We start from the raw sequence: 21,430 nt of genomic DNA, 5'->3' as shown, positions 1-21,430 counted from the left end.
GTTCGCACAGGACTGTAGGGCCTCCTTAAGAAAGTAAGCAAGTGAGAACTGTTTGAAGCAACGTTAGTTCTCCGATCAGACACTAAAGAAGATGTGTCAACATGACAAATGTCATCGCAAAATCATCTTCAGTGAGAATCTCCTTTTAGGCTGCAGCACCTATAAAATCGATTTATTTAAGAGACAGTTTTTAAGATTGACGAATGTTAGAAGAGCTCAGCAAGTATGTGTGGCCGACTGGAAGCTTGTCCCCCATTGCCATGAATAAAGTCGGGGTGTATAACTTGTTTATTTCCACCAAACTTGTTTTAAAACATTCATCTTGAAAGTTTTGCATTATTACCAATTCTAAAAATGACTTAAACATTTTAGTAATCATGAACAAATTTGGCAGAAGAAGTATTAAGTAGTATTATGGGGCTTTTGCCACATTACATTATCTTGTACATTTGAGACGATCTCCATTTCGGAGTATGATTTTGCCATCGTGTGTGTTAGATACAGTTTGTTTTCTAAACACTGATAGAAATTTCAAATTGAAGGTCCCGATGTATAGCTCCATTGTTGGAACATAAGTTTGTTCTGAATAGATACGTCAGAGTTCTTTCCTATTAACGACTATATTTTTTTGATCTCCAAGTGTAGCTCTTCCTTTTGTTATTGATCGGTTCTTTCTATATCTTTCCACCATCCAAAGTTATTCCAAGGTATTTGGAAGTATTGGAGTAAGTTAGTTCTGTACTCTTTTTAGAAATCGCAAAAATGACGTATCAAACTAAATTTGCATAACTTTCGCATCCACACACAAACTTTATCGACAGCATTTTGCTATTTTTAAGTAGCCTTTACAACGGAACAAGATTGGTCCAACGAAACTGCCTTGCGGTAGACCAGCATCTAGTTTCATTAGTTTTGAGTAATTTTGGCCATACTGGACTCTTGAGAGCTTCTTTTGTACCATAAGATTTCATAGTACTGCTACTACCTGGGAAGCTCCCCATACATTTTGTACTCAAGTCCCAAGTGTCAAATCTTGCCAAAGGGCTTGTTTTCTTTCCAGTACCTTTTCCATCATATCCGTAATTCGATGTACTTGGTATTTATAAAATGTTTATTTCTTAAACTAGATTGATGTTTTGGAATAAGTCTTCTTTCTAATATTATTTTACTGAGTATTTTCAGTAGTTGTTTTTCGAAAACTTTTATAATGATTTGGTTATGGTAATAAATTTAACGAATGTTCGTTGGGGAATTGAAAACAATTTAAGCATCTAAGAATGTACAAAAGAAGAAAGAAAGGTCGGATGTCGGGCTATTTATTCACACAGACAGATACAAATAAAAGACCTACTTAGCTACAAAATTAAAAAAATAATATGCACTGACAACTCGTGTGTCCATAAATTCAAACTGTTTTATTACATTACATCATCGCCATACTTTTACTTAAAGTACCTAATTAAAAGCATTTTAATGTCTTTAAAACTGTTCTCTAAATTAATCTAACAAAGCTTTATTGCCGAAGCTAATTCGTTGTGAGTTTTGACTGAGAAAAAAGTGAAATAAAATTTCTATTTTAGTAATAAAATAAAATATAAATATGGAAAACACTTATTTTTGTGTACCTGCATCCAAGTTTTTACAAAATATTTTATTTTTGGAAATTGGCAAATAGCAAAATTTGAAAATCGGGAATGTGTTAACTAAGACGTGCTGTAACTCTTTGCCCTGATTTGTATTTAGTGTTTATATAATTAGCACGCATAAATCTTTATTTTTAAAGTTTTAAGTGTTTTGGCATTTATTTTTAGGGTGAGTACCTACTTAGGGAAACTGAAGAAACGTGCGGAATATTTAAAAAAAAAAAAAACTGATATATTTTTCTACATTTTAAACAAACTTACTTACTTACTTACTTAAGGTGGCGCTACAGTCCGGGGTGGACCTGGGCCTCAACCAACATGCGTCTCCAGCCAGCTTGGTCCCTAGCTAGCTGTCTCCAGTTTCGCACGCAAAGTTGGTTGAGGTCCTCTCCCACCTGGGTGCGCCACCTGAGTTGCGGTCTTCCTCTACTGCGCCGTCCCTCAAGATTGGATTCGAAGACCTTCCGGGATGGAGCGTTGATGTCCATCCGCTCTACATGACCTAGCCATCTAAGCCGTTGGACTTTAATTCTGCTAACTAGGTCAGTGTCGCTGTACAGCCCGTACAGTTCGTCGTTATATCTTCTCCTCCATTCTCCATCTATGCGTACGGGACCAAAAATTACCCGAAAATTTTTTCTCTCGAAGCATCCTAAGACGCTCTCATCCTTCTTTGACAGGGTCCAGGCCTCAGCGCCATAAATGAGAACCGGGATGATGAGTTTCTTATAGATGGTAGTTTTAGATGCTCGAGAGAGGACTTTACTTCCCAATTGCCTTCTAAGTCCAAAGAAGCAGCGATTTGCCAGAGTTATTCTTCATTTGATTTCAGCGCTGGTGTCGTTGTCTGTATCAATAGCGGTAGACAAAGTCCTTAACTACCTCAAAGCTATAGCTGTCCATGGTGACGTTTTGTCCAAAACGTCGTTGTTCAGTGTCCTTTTTTGATGACAGCATATACTTCGTCTTGCCCTCATTGACCACTAAACCCATCTTCTTCGCTTCCGTGGCAATGTTCAAAAACGCTCCACTGACATCACGCTTTGATCTTCCAATTATGTCAATATCATCTGCGTATCCGAGTAATTGGATGGACCTTTGGAAGATTGTGCCTCTAGTGTTGACTGTTGAGTTTTGCGCTATTCTTTCCAGAACGATGTTGAAGAAGTCGCATGACAGTGCATCGCCTTGTCTAAAACCTTTTTTGACATCAAATGCATCGGTAAGATCTTTTCCGACCTTGATAGAGCAGCGCGCATTCTCCATCGTCATTCTGCACAAACGGATAAGTTTGACAGGGATGCCAAAACTAGACATTGCTCGGTAGAGCTCTTCCCTATAGATGCTGTCATACGCGGCTTTAAAATCGATAAAGAGATGGTGGGTATCGATTTGAAGCTCCTGCGTTTTTTCCAAGATCTGCCGTAGTGTGAATATTTGGTCGATAGTGGACTTTCCTGGTCTGAAGCCACAGTGCTAAGAACCAAACAGGTTCTTGACGAATGGCTTCAGACGTTCACATAATACGGCAGAGAGGATCTTATACACAATGTTAAGGAGACTGATGCCTCTGTAGTTGGCGCAATTTAGAGGAAGGATCTCTTTTCTTATGTATCGGGCATACTATGCTAAGATTCCACTCATCGGGCATGCTTTCTTCCGACCATATTTTGCAGATGAGTTGATGCATGCTCCCTACAAAGTCATCGCCTGCTGCTTTCAATAGTTCGGCGGTGATGCCGTGAGCTCCAGCAGCTTTGTTTGACTTCAGTTAAGATATAGCTATCTTCACTTCGTCGTGGTCGGGTAGACGGAATTGTTGATCTGCGTCGCCTAGGTTGAGTGGTTCTATCTCCCTTACAGCGGACTTCAGTTCGTCAGCGCTGTTATATAATTTGAAGAGGTGGTTTTTCCATGTTCTCAACATCGACTGCTGTTCTACTACGATGTTCCAATGATCGTCCTTACAGCCCCTTGGGAGGCTTTTTTTACCTTTGGGTAAAATTTACTAACCTCATTCCTGTTGAGACATCCCTCTATCTCCTCTATCGCGCGCTTCTCATGTTTTTTTTTTCCTTCTAAGAAGATGGTGTTCCTCTTTCATCTTCTGTTTGTAGAGCTCACGAGCAGCTCTAGTCCTTTTGTGCAGCGCCGTTTTGTATGCCTCTTGTTGCGCTGCGTGCGCTTGCCGGCATTCGTCGTCAAACCAGGGGTTTCGCTGTGGTGGCGGCCGTGTGAAACCTAGCACTTCAGAGACGGCATCTCTGATGGCTGCAAGGCAATGTTGCCACTGGTTTTCAATGCTTAATGCAGGCAGCATATTACTTCTTAAAAGGTTAGTAGAGACTCGATTGGAAAAGGACATGGCAGTCTCTTGCGATTGTAGCCGTCTAACGTCAAATCTTCTCACAGTACTTCCTTGTTTTGGCTTGGATCGGGATATCCGTATCCGTACCTTGGCTACAACGAGGTAGTGGTCCGAGTCAATGTTGGCCTCTCGGAATGTTCGGATATCCTGGATACTGGAGAAGTGTCGTGCGTCGATCGCAATGTGGTCAATCTGGTTGACGGTTAATTGATCAGGAGATTTCCATGTCCCCTTGTGGATATTAAGATGCGTGAACTGCGTACTAGCTACCAGAACGTCTCGCCCCGCAGCGAAATCGACCAGCCTGAATCCGTTGTCGGAGGTGGTGTCGTTCAGGCTGTATCTTCCGATTATGCCACCAAAGATGTCTTCTCTTCCTAGCTTATCATTAAAATCTCCTAAGACAATTTGAATGTCATAGCCATGGCACTGCTCATATGTCTTGTCCAAGAGCTCGAAGAATATGTCTTTGGTGTCTTCATCTTTCTCCTCTGTTTAGGCATGCGCGCATATTAGGCTTATGTTGGCGAATTTAGCCTTGATTCGAATTGTAGCAAATATGTATATATCGCAGTCTTTAGTTTGCGTTTGCCCGGTCCATCCCATTGTACTTCTTCCATGGCGGTAATATCTGCCTTGCAGCAGTTTAGGGCTTCTGCTAATTGTTCGGGTGCACGTGGTCGTAGATATATGAAGTTCGTTGTCCTTATTTCGTTTGCGTGAGTTGTCAACAGTGAATCCGTCCATATCCGAGGCTTGTTGGTGCTTCGCAACTACGTGGCCAGCAAGTAACCCTGACGGCACAACCTCTAACCTGGAGGGCCAGATCCTTAGTATAACTCCAAGGAAGCGGAGCCGGATAAACCGCTCCTTATAGGCCTTGGCTCCGAATATGTTGAAGAAGCCCTATAAGGTATTCACTAAGTAGTTCAACCTTACTAGAACTGTAGACGCCACCGTTGATTCCATCTCGAGAATTCGTCCGCTGCCGCCTGGATAAGGAGAGGTGCCTTAGTGGAAACATATCTCCCCCCTCTTCCTCGTTTGCTGCCCCAACAACTTTCCCCTGGGATTGGAACCCAATCTCCAATTGAGGTACTAGGAACCCGATGTTCACCGCTGGGAGGTGAGAGTAAGAGTTGATAGACAGAGGTGGGTTTTGAGAAAAACCTGTGAACGCTTGTGTCCTCTGAATGCACATGTCTACCATTGGAACCTTCAGCCACACATTTAAAATATCAAGGGGTTCTTTTAACAGTCTTTCACATTCCTGGGTTGAATCCACTTCAACAAATAATAGGGAATCTGCAAACAAAGCAAGCTCACAATTTTTAATAATTTTATTAATGTCATTTATGTAGCAGTTAAGCAGTAATGGCCCAAGTATTGATCCTTGCGGGACTCCCAGATTAATAGGTTCAGAATCTGATATATATGGCATTATTAACTTCCCATAGGAAGTTATTGTAATGGATCCGATTTTCCTAATTGAAAATTTTGACATTTCTCGATGTTTCAAGGTCCCTAGAGTCGAAATAAAAGATTTTTAGAAAGATGTCTGTGCGTGCGTGTGTACGTACGTTCGTACGTCCGTACGTTCGCGACGTCCATAGCTCTAGAACCAGAAAAGATATCGAATTCAAATAAATTTTGTTATACAGATAATAAGGCAGAAAGATGCAGAAAGGGCTCTCAAAAAAAATTGCGTGGGTGGTTTTTTTACCATAGCAGTTTGAAAAAAAGGTGAAAATTTTGGCTAATCCTAAATATCTTACGAACCAAAAACGCTAGAGACTTGAATTAAATTTTATATAATATATTGTAACGTGATACCGAAGAATTATATTTTTTGAAAAAAAATCCATTTAACGGTTATTTTTATAAATCTAAAAAACTGAAAAAAAAAAAATTTGTCACCACCAAAATCTTACGACTTAAATATGATTTCATTTCCAAAACAATTTTGTGAAACGAAGAATAATATTTTTTAAATCTGATAAAATTTTGAGAAAAATCGAATTGACAGTTATTCTACAAAAAATAAAAACCTAAAAAAAATGAATAAAAGTTGGTAAAAATTGATTTTCGACTCAAATATCTCTTTAATTTACACTTATCTTTAAAAAAATATTGTTGTTAACATTTAGTAAAATTTTGAAAAAAATCGAATTGATAGTTTTTGTACAAAAAATTAAAAACCTAAAAAAAAATTAACAAAAGTTGGTAAAAATTGATTTCCGACTCAAATATTTTTTCAAAAATTGTAGATATTGGCTTTAAACTACTTTTTTCTTTCAAAAATTATTTGCTTCAAACTTATTTTATTTCACAAAAATTATTGTTTTCGATATTCAGTAATTATTATATAAAAGTCCGTTTTTTCATAAAAAATAAAATCTACAAAAATAGTACGCAAATTTGGTAAAAATTGATACGAGTACATAAAGACAAACTTTTAAGCAAGACAAATGGACAAACGGGATGGGAAGTTATCAGTGTAGGTCGCATTCCAACCTCTTTTCTTTTTTATTGGAAATAATGCTGGATACCGGGATCGCTATATTATGTGGAACAACAGTCTTTAGAGAACCAGGGCCTAGTGACTACAGCTCTCAGCCATTCGAGGGGAGAAATACTCTTAGAAAATTCTAAAAAAAACACTTGGGCTGCACAGGCAGCGATCGAACCCAAGACCTCTGGCATGACAGTCCTATACGTACTAGCCATCACGCCACGAAAACTTATACTTCCTATGGGAAGTTAAAAATTTGTTTAAAACAAATGTAGCGAGGGTATAAAACAATTATAATATAACAAACAACATAATTTTATTAAACTAAATTTATTGATTCTCAAAAATTCAATTGTATTCGTATTTGTAATCCTTATTTTTTTTGATAGCAACAAAAAGCACCAATTCCAAATTCAAAACAACGTTTCCTATAAAAAGAATATTTTTGTATCACACTGTTGTACATCATTGTGCATCATTTCCGACAGACAGGAATTGATTTTTTAAAAAACTGACTTCAAATTATGTTTTTTTTTTCACGTAACGAACAAATGGTAGATATACAATACCATATCCCATCAGATCAGTACTATTCCAAAGAGCTGATTGAAATCCGTGTACATAGTATAGAACACGTTATTGATTGAATATGTCTTGTGTTCATACCAATGCTAAAAATGTATCCATTTGTAAAATAAACATGCCTCAAGGATAAAAGCACATGGAGCAGCAACCTTTGAACTTTTCTTTAATCTATTGTGTACCTATCGTGTATAGCTAACTTAAGAGTATTATGTCAATATGTTTACAAGGTTTTAAGACGAGATATGGTATGTACAATGCACATACGTGCTAACAAATTATCCTTAAAATGTTTATAATACAAAATGAATCTACATATATAATAAATAATACCGAAATATTGATGCTTGTACTGGTTTTGAATATCCTTAGATTGAATCATGGAATAATTGAACATTCGTGCGGTACGATTCAAGCATAAATATCTTCTCTACTTGAGAATTACTGGAACTAGAATTGGAAATTTGGAAATTTATAACAATGACAAGCCGATGAGGTGATAAAATACACTATAGTCATCCAATGAATAAGACCATTTCTCGAAATTACAGTTTCATGAAATTGAGTATTCATCAACTTGATAGTCCATCCGCTGTGTGTCCGTAAGCCAGCCTTGTCTGTCCTATTGAAAGTCCTGTCATTAATGTGATATAAATTTAATTGATAAAAGTTGACTGTCACGTGACTATCATTTCCTCATCAAAGAAAAAGGCAACAAAAAAGAAAATGACATCACTGGAATGAATATCAATAGAGGTTTTCATTGATGTGGGCAAATTTAGATTTAACTTTTTGGAATAGTGTAACTCCGTGTACGTGTAAGCAATCTGTCAGATCTGTCAAATTTCCAGATAATTTTTTGTTTTAATTGTATTGTAATTAAGCTACAATATGGTTTGTGCTCTAAAACATACACGCATTTGTCTTTATACCGAAGTCCAAATCTGTACAGAAATTCAACTTTTAACGAATTTGATGCTCTGTCTGACTCCATTCAAAGAATTGTTGCCCATTATCCTCACACTGAAATAGTCATTGCGAGCGATTTCAATGCACACAATTCTTCTTGGCTTCAATATTCTGGCCAGTCAATACCGGAAGACAAAGTTGAGATCTTAGCTGAGTTAAAACAATTAACTCAGCTTTTCGATGAGCTTACTCGAATCCCTGACGTTGCAGGTCAATCCGCTAACACCCTAGACTTGTTTCTTACCTCTGAAGTCTGACCCTAATAAATCTACAATCAGTGTATGACCGGTTCTAGGCACATCAAACCACTGTATCGTATCTACAAAATTCTCATGTCAAAAAACACAGTTAAAGAAAAAACTCCTATGAGAACCGTTTGGCAATATGAGAAAGCCAACTGGGACGGTCTCAATGAATTCTTCAGGAACTTTAACTGGTCACTATTCTTCCTCGATAGTGACGTGGATTCCAGCGCAGATATGGTAACAAATTTAATTCTTTGTGGAATGAGAAATTTTATCCCGAATTGGGTGAAATCTATCAAACCCAAAGAGAACTCATGGTTTGATTCCAGCTGTAAAGAGGGTATTAGGTTCAGAGGTGTAAGTTGCCGTTGTTTTAAAGCCAACCCGACTGAGGAAAAACGGAATAAGTTCAAACCAGCTAGAAAGACCTGTAATGGTCATATTCGACGAACCAAATTTTTGCATGATCAGAAATTAAGGCAAAAAATACTACAATGTCCCGAAGGTAGTAAAAATGTCTAGTCATTTGTTAAAAACGTAGGAAACACCACGTCATCCTCGGTTTCAACGCTCGTCCACAATGTCACTCCCTATGTAAGCCCGATTGATAAAGCCTATTTGCTTCCGGCACATTTTGCTGTTAATTCGACGCTACCAGAAAGTGTCATGAGTCTTCCTGTTCTTGAGAGCGTAAATGATTCTATGGGACGAATCTTCGAGTGGGAAACTCGTGCAGTCGCAAGAGTACTGAAAGACCTTGACATACACAAATCCCCTGGCCCATATAGTATTCCCCTTATTGTTCTAAAGAGGTGTTCTTCAACGCTGGCAAAACCACTGCGTAAGCTTATCCACCTGTCTTATTCCACACAAACTGCGTTTGTCCAGCCTGTCCCAAAAAAAGGCGAATCCTCCTCCCCCTCAAACTATCGTCCAATTTCACTTACGTCCCTTCTTTCCAAGGTCATGGAAACGCTGATTAATTTTTGGGTTAAGAAATATCTTGAAGAACGAAAGCTTCTTAAAGACCGACAGAATGGCTTTCGTAGCAATAGGTCCACTAGTGTTCTCATGGTTTATCTCACCGAACAGTGGAACAAATGTTTACATCATTTTGGAGAAAGTAAGATTATTGCACTTGATATTTCAAAAGCATTTGATAGAGTTTGGCACCAAGCTCTCTTATCGAAAATGAGTGCTTTTGGTATTGATGAATCTCTTCTTCGTTGGATTAGAAATTACCTTTCTTACCGTTCAATACAAGTTATATTAGATGGTTTCAAGTCTGAAATTCATAAAATAAATGTTGGTGTCCCCCAGGGCTCCGTTGTGTCTCAGACTCTCTTCCTTTTATTCATAAATGATCTCTTGTCCGTCACTCTAATCCATTAAACTGTTTCGTCGACGACAGTACCCTCAGCTTTTCATATTCGTTTCTAGATTCACATGCTTGTCCGTCGGATGTGGAACTTCAACGGCAGCGTATGATAAGCTCATTAAATTCTGATCTTGACAGCATTCCAATGGGGAATCTAAAACCGTGTAGAATTTAATGCTTCGAAAACTCAATGCTGTCTCCTGTCGTTAAAGCGTAACCCACCCCCGATGCCACTATCTATGAGTGGCACTTGCATCCAGGAAACGAATGAACTTTCAGTACTCAGTAAGTGTATTATGGAATAATCACATATTCGATAATGCCAAAAATGCTGCCAGGTGCTTAGGACTTCTCCGACGATGCAAGAAATTTTTCACCCCTTCTGATCTGGCTATAATCTACAAAGCATATCTGAGAAGGTGCCCCTAAAACAAGTATAAATCTCTTGGATAGAATTAAAAAAAGGGCTTTAAAAATTATAGGCGACAGAACTATAATTTAAACTTTTACATCGCTAGAACACCGTCGAAATGTTTCATGCCTTTCGTTGTTTTATCGATATTTTTACAAACAATGTTTTGTCGAATTAGCCAGTTGCATTCCACCCCTTAAACCTTTCATCCGTAATACTCGCACCTCTAGGAATGTTCATCATTTTACCCTTGAGCTCAATTTCGGGCGTACTGTCAAGTATAGAGATTTTTTCTTCAATCGCACATCGAGAATGTGGAATGCTTTAGCCAACTCTGTTTTTCCCTCCCATTTTGATGTTCAGAACTTTAAAACCAATGTGCACCGGTATCTCCTTTTAAATCCTTCCCTATTTTCCTAATACTCGCACTGTGTTTAAATACAAACATATAAAGGGTACTTATAACCCTTGAGTGCTTGTGAATTATAAAATAAAAGAATTATCACATATAGAGTGCTAAAACTGCGGAAAATTCCAGATCTGCAGATTTGATCCCAAATCAAAAATAAATCAATTTTTTTCCCATTGAATGCAAAACTAGGGAAATTTGTCTTTTGACAGATCTTTATCAAAATAAATTGATATAGTTTGCCAATGGAAAACCCCATAAGCATAAGTTTTTGTAAAAGAAATGGTATTATTTGACCTAAGAAATACCTACACTTTATCACTGAAAATAATCAACATTAACAGATTAACGATAATTAAGTTCCAATCACCGACTTGAAATTTATATTCTCATTTCATTACTTGCTAACATTCTTCATTCATGAACTTCACCATAACCTTCATATACTCTTTTTTACTTGGTATTTTGATATCAACATTTTGTTTAAAGGTGTGCTTACAGTGAAAGTTCAAAGTTGTCAATTATTCCCAATTTAATTTAAGTTAAATGTGCTTTAATTTAAGAAACTTAAGGAGAATATTTAAAGAGATGGAATCATATCCTAAGGACTCAAAAATACTCGCTAGCGAATGTAACCGGTGTTTTTTTTATAGAATTGTTAATACTTTTCATATTTTTGACAGATGTTACTTGATTATTGCTCTGTTTGGTTTGACATTTTACATTGAATAGACTTACTCCTGAACAACGTTTGAAAATCGTGCAAATTTATTACTAAAATAATTATTTAGTTAAAGTGACGCATTTAAACAATCAATTCATTGAAGGAAACTTTTGTTGAGCTCATTTTATCGAGTAGTGACCTTCAAAACTATGCGATTCAACAACGCGAAACAGTTTGTTGTATGATTATGTTAAATAAGTTACCTACTCAGATAAGCGCGAGACATTTTACGCCTTAGAAGATAATATTCGACGTGTTATTGCTGATATGTGTTTTGAAAAAAAATGTCGGAAATTGGGTTCCAGCTAGCAACGCCCCAAAATTTTCTGAAATCAGAATAGAAAACATAATGACAAACCCTTAACTCTATAATAGATCTGAATTCGTGGTCTTAACGAATTGGAATACTGCATTTAAGGCTTTATTTCTATTAAAATATCAAAATATTAAAGTTTTTGTCAGCCATGGTATACCAAAAAGCCTAAAATGTTCCGAAATAAGACAATCCCTTAATATGCTCAAATCTCTCTCTAATTATTTGTAAGCTGAATATCTTATAGTTCTGGAAAGGAATTCTTAAACTTGACTTGAAAAACTTTTGAAAATTCTTCAATATAAAAATGAAATCTGATGACTATCCAAGATAATTTAATTCTCCAGAAATTTTTAACGCTTTCAGCAATTTTTCATTGACATTCCCGTAAAAATAGATGTTCATTTTTAACTTTACTTGCGAGACTGTCCTACTACTACCTTCAAAAGTGTTTAAATGACTTTAAACAAAATCTTGCGTTACTTGGACTAACGTAAATATAATTGTTCTTCTGAAACTAAAAGAAATCGACAAATTTTCTTGAATTAATGGAAATCAGTAGAAGAATCTCTAAGCTCAGGAAAATTCCCAACCGTATGGAAGGCATTTATTAAATCAGTTTTTAAAAAGTGAAACAAGTCTGACGTTAATAATTACAGAACAATCTGTTAAGTATCCTGTATTCCTAGGCTTTTTCAATAAGATGATTTTGATAGCTTGCATTTTAACTGCTGAAATGTTACATGTTTTCCAAATCAACAATGTTCAACAGTTAATAATCTATTAGCATTTTTACATAAGTTGTGCTAAAATAGACTAGAAATTGGACAAGACAAAATAAATAAATTGGGTGGCGCAACAGTGCGTTTGAGAACTCCTGCCTAGTGACTGACAACTCTCAACCATTCATGTGTGCGAGTACTGTTGTCAGGGATGGAAGGGACTCACAGTTTTAAGCCGAATCCGAACGGCAAATTTGAGAAAGCATTTTTCATGCCAAGAATTACTCTCGGAGAATTTGTCAAGTCCTCGCAGGAGGCTGTACCCGTGAAAAAAAAATTTAAGGTGGCATAAGCAGGGATCGAATCCAAGACCTCTCGTATGACAGTCCAAAGCACTAGCCATCATGCCACGGGACAAGAGCTCAACAATATTTGAACTGATTTATTGTAAGGCTTTTGTCCAACTTTCTCATGATATCGTAACATTTAAGCTGAAGTCAATTGAGTCTCATCCTCAATCAATTAAATTTCTTTTTATCTTCAAAACAGGTCTTATCAAAGTTAAATTCAGAAGTTCTTTCTCAAACTTATTCCAAAATCAGGAGTTCCCATGGGTAGTCAGTTAGGGCCTCTACTCTTTATTTAAGCTATCAATAGAATCGTACCAGAGGCATTGACATTTTAATCTATGCGGATGATATGAAAATCATCTACTAAAGTTTTTTTAATTGGTAAAAAAAGATTGAGCTAAACCTTAACCTAATACTTAGATACTTTTAGCTTAATTGATTATAAAATATCGATCTGGAAATTCTTTTTAATTTCTCGTAAATTATTAGTAAAGCCAACTAAATGTTTGGTTTTGTTAATCGCTGGTATATAACACTTTGGTCCTTCCCCATATTGGATACGCATTCTAGGTGTGAAATACTTTTAACGAGATCCATAAGAATAGGATAAAATTTGTTCAATGCAACTTCATACGTTTCGCCTTAAGAGGGCTAAAACGCCCTGATCCTTACAACCTTCCTTCTTATGAATATTTGATAAAGCTTCTTTAAATGTAGGATTGGTGCAATTATATCAGAAGTCTTTTGTAATTCGGCTGGTATTTTTCCATCTGGTCCTGCAGCTTTAAATGGTTTGAAGCTGTTGAGAGCCCATTGTAGCTTATCCTTTGTGGTCAGACCTTGTGGATATGTTGTATTTGAACTTGAACGTATATAACTGTTGCAAGTTTCGGTAAGAGAACTACCAGGAAAGTGAGTGTCCAATAGTAAGTTCAGCGATTCATTACTTGAATTTGTCCAGGAGCCGTCTGTATTTTTCAAGCAGCTTGGCATAGCTGGATTAGTTGAAAGAATTTTCCGTAACCTAGATGCTCAGAAGTTTCTTCTATCATGCCACAGAAGGATCGCCAAGAAGATCGCTTGGATTTCCTTAGTGCCTTCTTGTAGATTCTTAGGGATTCTTTTTAGGAGTCCCAATGAGAGGCTAGTCTTGCAGCTTTAGTCCGGTTGAAAAGTTTCCTGCATTCCTTTCTGAGCGAGTCAAGCTCTGAGGCCCACCATTGTGGTTTCCTCTTTCCTCTTATGTGTATAAGTGGGCAAGCAATTCCTACCGATCTGTTCATAGCTGAGGTAAGGGCATTGACTTTGTTGTCAAGTTCATTAGCGTTAGAGGAAGGACTAGATAGTCCAGGTTCTAGTAAACTCTGTAATGTGTTCCTGTATGAAGCCCAGTCAGTTTTCCGATAGTTTCGAAAAGTCAATGGACTCGGGTTATCATCCACATTTATATTGAACTGGTTATATCTATGACCAGAGAACGAGTGTTCTTTAGATACTCTCCAGTCCAAGATCATATGGTGTACACTATCTGAGAAAAGAGTTATGTCTAAGACTTCTTGTCGAGTTTTAGTTATGAAGGTTGGTTCATTTCCAACATTACTTACTAAGAGGTTAGTACCAAGAATACAATCAAAAAGAGACTCAACATTGTCGTTGATACTCGTACTGCCCCATACAGTATGATGAGCGTTAGCATCGCTCCCAATAATTAGACGGATCCTTTGCCTTTCCGCTTCATCGACGACTTTTTCCAGGGTTTTTCCAGGGAGAAGGCCAAGGTAGTCATGCCAAAGATGCGCCGACACCAGTCAGAAACTTCCTTTGGTTGTTTCCAGCCTAGCTACGGTGGTATCTTTGTCACTGAAACGATGGAGTAAAAATACATTAATGCTACGTTTAACTAGTATGCAAGATCTAGGTTCACCTTTATCTGTCACACAAAGTGTGTAGTATCCAGGAGTCCTGAGTCCTCGAACAACGGATCCTACAATCCATGGCTCTTAGATCAGAACAATGTCTTCCCCGTTTCTCGCCAGACAGAGAAGAAGTGAGACCGAGGCCTTTATGGAGTGTTGGAGATTAATCTGTACTAACTGCAGCATTTTGGGTACAATTAGGCAGATCAACCGCCACCACGGTTTTGTTCTGATCCTCTGAGTCTGAGGATGAAGCCAAGAGTTCGTCCTCGCTCAGAAGGATCATGTTAAGGTCGTCCTCAGTCTTCATTAAGGATGGACTGTCTAAGACTTTTGTAGAGGGTGGAGTCGCGATTGGAGAGGACATGGGTGCATCGTCACCCTCTGTTAGGAGAGAAGAAGACGCGACGCACGTCCCAGGTTCACCAACCGCTAGTTCACCTTCGGTTGTTTTTGGAGGCCCGCTTTCCGCGTTAACCTCATCTTTTTTATATATTCGAATTTTAATGGTTTCGAAACCATAGTTTATGTAGCCCTCGTTTAGGGCTAGAGGAGCCAAGGATTCTTTATTGAGTACCACAAAGGCGCTCCTATAAAGACCCTTCACTTCCTCTAGCTTGGCTATTTTCCTGTTATGCGTCGGAAGGGACGGGTTGCACACTTTGACCATTTCGAGAATGTCCTCGATACCAGCAGGTTTGATTGGTATCCAGATGCGGACTCTAGGTCTGCTAGGAATGTCTTCCACAGCGACAACCTCGAGCTTCGCACCTGGCCACACTTCACCTAACCGGCTGACAGCAAGCTTGTAAAGGTCACAAGATCTCTGGTCGCCACAAACCATGAGTTTGAAATGGCCTTGATGCCAACCCATATCGCTTATGGAAGGAAGTGATCCTGGAAGCTCTCTCAAAATGTTCAAAAAGCCACCCGAGAGCTTAACCTTGACCAACTTCCAACGATCAGCCGATATTGTGCCATTATCATAGCTCCTTTCAATGACCGCAACCACGACTTTGCCCTTCGCGACGTCACTGAAACTCGATTGTTTCCTAATGGGATTGAGGGGGGTGCTGGTATTATGCACCTGAGGCCGTTTTGGTGTCGGTGCGGCCCCCTCAAGAGACCTTTCTCTTTTGGACGTAGAGTCCTTATTGGATCTTGTTGTAGCAGGTATGCTTTTGGCCCATTCGACGCTAGCGGTTTGCTGCGGTGTCTTTTCAGCCCCCGATGATGCACCAGAGGCCTTCAAGATTTTCGCCGCTTGCCGCCTTTGTCTATAAAGGCCTTTTGAGAGTTTTCCATTTCTGGAAGTATTCTCACTAGTAGTGGCAGGGCCATTTTTCACAACCCTGCCACTACTGAAATTAGGTATCGCTACCTTTTTATTCTCGTTGCTACCAACAACAGAGGAGGGTCCATGGTTAGCCACTACTCCCTTCTCTGTGTTGGCCGCAAGAGATACGACAGCAGGCTTTGACACCAAGCTGCCGCACGGTCCTGAAGAGATACCGGTCTCACATGTGTTATTGTTTTTGTTGTTTGTTTTGTTCATATTTGGTCCCACGAGACGCGAAGAAAAAAGGTCCTTCTGCACAGAGATTCGCATGTACAGATAAGGCTAGTTAATCCGGAGGTCGCCAGGTATCCGGATACTCCGTTAGAGACTGAGCTATTTTTGAATTGGGACCCTAGCCAGACTGATCATCGGCACGAGTCGTTTAACACCTTAGATCCAGCCCAATAATGATGAGAGGTGGTTGGGGAGGAAGAGAAAGGGTGGGGAGTCAGTTGATGTTAATTCATCATTCTGACGTGTAAGGAAAAGATTGGGATTCGGTAACAACAATTCAGCTAGGTTACCTAGAGTGAGAAGGAGTATAGGAGGTAGGACCGTTGCTAGCTTTTTCGCCATTACAAACGTGGGAGGTGGGATGGGAGTTGGTGACATGAGCGTAGGCTGGTATGCCTTGTTTATGTGGGAGTGGATGATGATTTTGGGAAGGTAGAGGGATAAGAACGTCCTTTAGTTTCAGGACTCATCTGGAGAAAATTCTCGAGAATCATTGACCTTACTTAGGTTATAGTATTCCAAAAACCATAGAGATTGATGGAAAAACAATTAAGCAAACATGAAGACTTTGTCGGGATCACCTCACAGATAAAAAAGATGATGAAATCTTACAAGTCATGACATGGCCACTACAATCATCGCATATTAACCCTATAAAGTTTTTGTGGGAGGAGCTAGTTAGAACGGTGCACGTTGACAATTCTTTGGTCGTCAAATATAGCTTTTTTAAGCTTTCTTACGCAAAGCATTCGTCTAAAAAAACACCCTCTACATTAAATCGTTTAAGTCATCAGAAAAATCTGATAAATCAAATTTAACTTGATGACTCAACCAAATCCTTATCTAAGAACAAAATACTCCTTCCATATCTTTTGGCAGTACGCAGCATCTAGGTAGGTACCTTTTTGGTAATCAAATTTTTTGAACATTTTGGTTTTTCCATTATCTTCTCTTATTGGTTTATGACTTTATCTAAAGTTCCGATCCTTAAAAATAAACGTTCACCCATTAGATACCCTTCGCATTTCTTATTTTCATATCAAATCCCATTAGCAGAGAAAAATCATCTTATACCTACAAAATCCCCAAAAGATTATGTTACGAAAGTTTCAAATTAATTTATCGAGTTGTAATTTTATCATTTCCTCGCATTAGAGCTTAAATTCTTCCCACTCACTCTAAAAGTCTGAATAATATGTAACTTACCTATTCCAAAAAAAAGAAAAAAACATTATCAAAATACCCACTCTTTCGTTTTGTATATAGTCCTTTGCCTTTCAATCCTCAATGACCCACCCCAACATTTCAAGCATAAATAAAATCAATAATAATCATCCCCCAACCCTTATATCAATCCAAATGGAAACGGGGTGGAATGTCTATATTATGGACTATACGGGATAGGGACTTACGCTCACAATTTACAAAAAGTGGTTGGTTAAGCCAAAAGTAAATATCTATCCAGGATCCAGAGGCTGAACAAAAATACACTAAACAATTGCTTCTTTTGTGCTCGTTTTCCCATTTGGGATAACATACCCATCATCAAGGGGTGACGACTGCCAACGCCGACAACGACGTCGACGAACGAGACGAACGAGACGAGACGATGGAGAGGCTATGAACAAAAAGAAGAAAAAAAGCTTTAATATTTGCAGCATGTTGGTGAACTTTGGTATACGACTATCTTCCGTTAGGCTTTGACTGGGCCTGGGGTGGTCCCAATGTGTCGGGTGAAGAAGAACCACCAACTTTTGTAAATAAATACGACACGTGTAACTGCTTTTTTTTGGCCAAGGGTTGGGGCTCTGGGGGGCTGTGACATTACTTTGTAGATTGCTATTGGGGGAAAAGATTAAACTTGATTCTTTTTTTGTTCGTTTTTTTTGTGCTCGATTTTCATCGAAACAAAATCAAAAAGTGAGGGTTAAAAGTTTACACAAAAAAATGTTTAACCCAAAAAATAAGAACGGAGACAAACAACGCAACGTGAGGAAGATTTAATGATTTGCCTTTAATACGAAAAGAATTTTTTGTGAAATAATCTGATCACCTGGCAGGAACTGCAACATGGCATTGCATCCATCCAGAATAAAAAGACATCTTAAAACAATAGTCTTCCATCCAGCCCCAAACAAGCGACAGTTGCACTTAAACAGGCTATAAGCTCCACAGCTCACACACATGTGCGAGAAGCAGTTGTTGCTTATTTGTGTATAATGTGCTTGGAATGTGATATGTTTCGTAAGAATTATAGAGCACGATATAAGTTGCTATGGTTGGTCCTAGAATACCACAAGTTTAAGTATGTATTAACATTTGATTTTCGTATGATACCGAACCAAATGTTATAAAACTTTTCACCAAATGTCATTTTTTTAAATTGACACATTCGAAAATTTGCTGTTTTTTATATTGTATTAATGAAGATGAAATGTTTGACTGTTAACAGTCGAATTGTTTTTTCCTGAACACCGTTTAATTTCATAAATATGATTTAAAATCATGAAAATGAATATAAAAATAAACCAGCATTGTGTTCGTATATGCGTTTCGGCCCGATTTAATATGCGTCAAGACAAGGTGTAATTGTCATCTTCTGATGAGCCCAACCATTACATCCAAAAACTAGCAGAAAAGTATGGATTGTCTGTTTCTGGTGTAAGGCAAAATTATTTTAATTTTGTACAACGAGTAACTGTTGTCAACTTTAAAAATTCTTGTGGAAGGAAAAGGAAGACTACAGCTGTTTATAACCGAAGAATAAAAATTAAGACTCGAAAAAATCTTCGGCCAGAAGCATCAAAGAAGACCTGGAGTTATCCATTACATCACCAAGGTCTGTTCAAAGACGACTGAATGAAAGTGGCTTAAGAAATTTTTTTGCGAAGAAAAAGCCTTTACTTCGGCCAATTAATATACAAAAACGGCATGAAAGTTTTGGGAGCACGTAATTTGGTCCCATGAGTCCAAATTTGAATTAAAAAATGTAAAAGCCAAAAAAAACGAGTTTGGTGCAAACCATCGGAAAGACTGAGCTAAAGGTGTATTTAAAAAACCGTCAAACATGGAGGAGGGTCGGTTATGGTCTGGGGATGTTTTTAATTTAGTCGATTGACACTAAATTAACGGGTTCTATTTACGTCAATATTGTAAGATTGCTTCTACTTCAAAAATGTCTTTGGGAAATTATTTTTTTCAACAAGATAATGACCCAAAGCATACAAGCAGAATTGCAAAAGATATTTTTGCTCAAAACAATAGTGACTTTCTAGAATGGCCACCTCAATCCCTAGACCTTAGCCCTATTGAGGACATTTGGTTCATTTTGGATGACAGGATACCTTTGGATGAGCGTCTTTTTGGGAGAGTATCCAAATGAATTGGAGAGAATTTTTTAAAAATCTTTATGCAGTATGCCCAAACGTCTTGTTGAAGTTATTCAAAATAAAGGCGGAGACACTCGTTATTAATTTTTATTTACTTCATCCAACTGTTTTTTGAATATTTTATAGTATTTAAGTACATATTTTGAATTTGCACTTTATTTTGTCTTTTTTTTAATTTTTCAATATCTTTTCTTTCTTAACTACAATTTTGTAAATAACTTATCATTTATTTATAAAATAGCATTAAAATCATGGTTTAACCAAATTTTGGAAGTAAAATTTAATATAATATATGTATTTAAATGATAATATTTCACGCCGACTTAAGATTTGGGATTTTCACTTTACTATTTTTGTTGCTCAATGTTTAATTTATTTAAATGACAAATAATTGCTTTTCGAGTGGCAACAAAAGGAATAATGAAAGTATTTGACGGTCGTTCGGAGTTTTGACAGCTGTCATATAAATATGCTCAATTTGGCCTTTTCATCGTCCATAGCTCAAGAACCAGTAGTGATATCGACTTCAAGTAAGTTTTGTTATGCAGATAAAAATGCAGAAAGGACTTTAAAAAAATTAAGTGGGTGGTTTTTTTACCATAAGGTGAACATTTTGGTTATTTATAAATCAAGAACACTGCAAAAAATATTTGTCACCTCCAATATTTTACGAACAAAATTAATTGTATCTCCAAAATAATTTTGTGCATCGAAGAACAACGTTTTTGATAAAATTAAAAAAAAAAAACGAATCAACAAAAAATAAAAGCCTAAACAAAACATTACTAACATTAATTTCTGACTCAAATATCTTTTCAAGAATTTAAGATTATGGCTTCAAATTAATTTTGTCTTATAACAAATCTTTTTTTTCAACATTCGGTAAAATTTTGAGAAAAATCGAATTCACAAAATGTTCTTACAAAAAATAAAAACCTAACTTACTTTCGACTCAAATATCCTTCCAAAAATAAAAAAATATGGGCTTCAAACTTATTTATCTCACAGAAAATATTATTTTCAACATTCAGTAAATTATTATTCTCATCAAGTTTTCAATCATTAGAACTCTTATTTAAATCTCAGATTGAGGTAAAACTTCAATTTATTAGACCCTCATAAGTGTGGGTCTAGGATATTAAAACTCGGTTTAGGAATGTTTTTATTTCTTCGAAATGCCTAATTTTTACATTTATTCCGGTTTTGGATTAAGTACTTCAAAGAAATTTTATGAGCAGTAGTTAAATATTTTTTGAAAATAAATAATCATAAACGGTTTGGCAAAAAGTCATAAATCGGAACTTCATAATGTTATATGTTGTTGACGCTGATAGTTTCATAAAGTGTAAAATTTGCATAACCCATTGAACTATTTACTTCTCGTGCGCTTTAAATTATAACTAAATAAAATGCACGACTGGGTCGGACGCACTCTCCTGAATGTAAAGAGTCTGTTTAAAAAAGTACCTATTTAAGATTTAAAAATATACCTGTTATATAAGTTTGTCTTGAAAGATTTAAATGTCATTTTATTTGTTAAAAAAAAAAGAGGCTGGGGTGCGACCCAAACTGATAACTTTCCATCCCGTCTGTCGATTTGTCTTGCTTACAAGTTTGTCTATATGTACTCATTATCAATTTTCACCAAATTTGCGTACTATTTTTTTGTAGATTTTATTTTTTTATGAAAAAACGGATTGTTGGATTTTTATATAAAAATTACTGAATAACGAAAACAATATTTTCTGTGAAATAAAATTAGTTTGAAGCCAATATTTTTAATTTTTGAAAAGCTATTTGAGTCGAAAATAAATTTTTACCAACTTTTATTTATTTATTTGATTCGAAAATCAATTTTTACCAACTTTTATACATATTTTTGTAGGTTCTTATTTTTTGTGAAAAAAACTGTCAATTCGATTACT

Source organism: Eupeodes corollae, chromosome 1 (genome assembly GCF_945859685.1).
Source record: "Eupeodes corollae chromosome 1, idEupCoro1.1, whole genome shotgun sequence".
NCBI lineage: Eukaryota > Metazoa > Arthropoda > Insecta > Diptera > Syrphidae > Eupeodes > Eupeodes corollae.
This window is presented reverse-complemented; position numbering follows the sequence as displayed.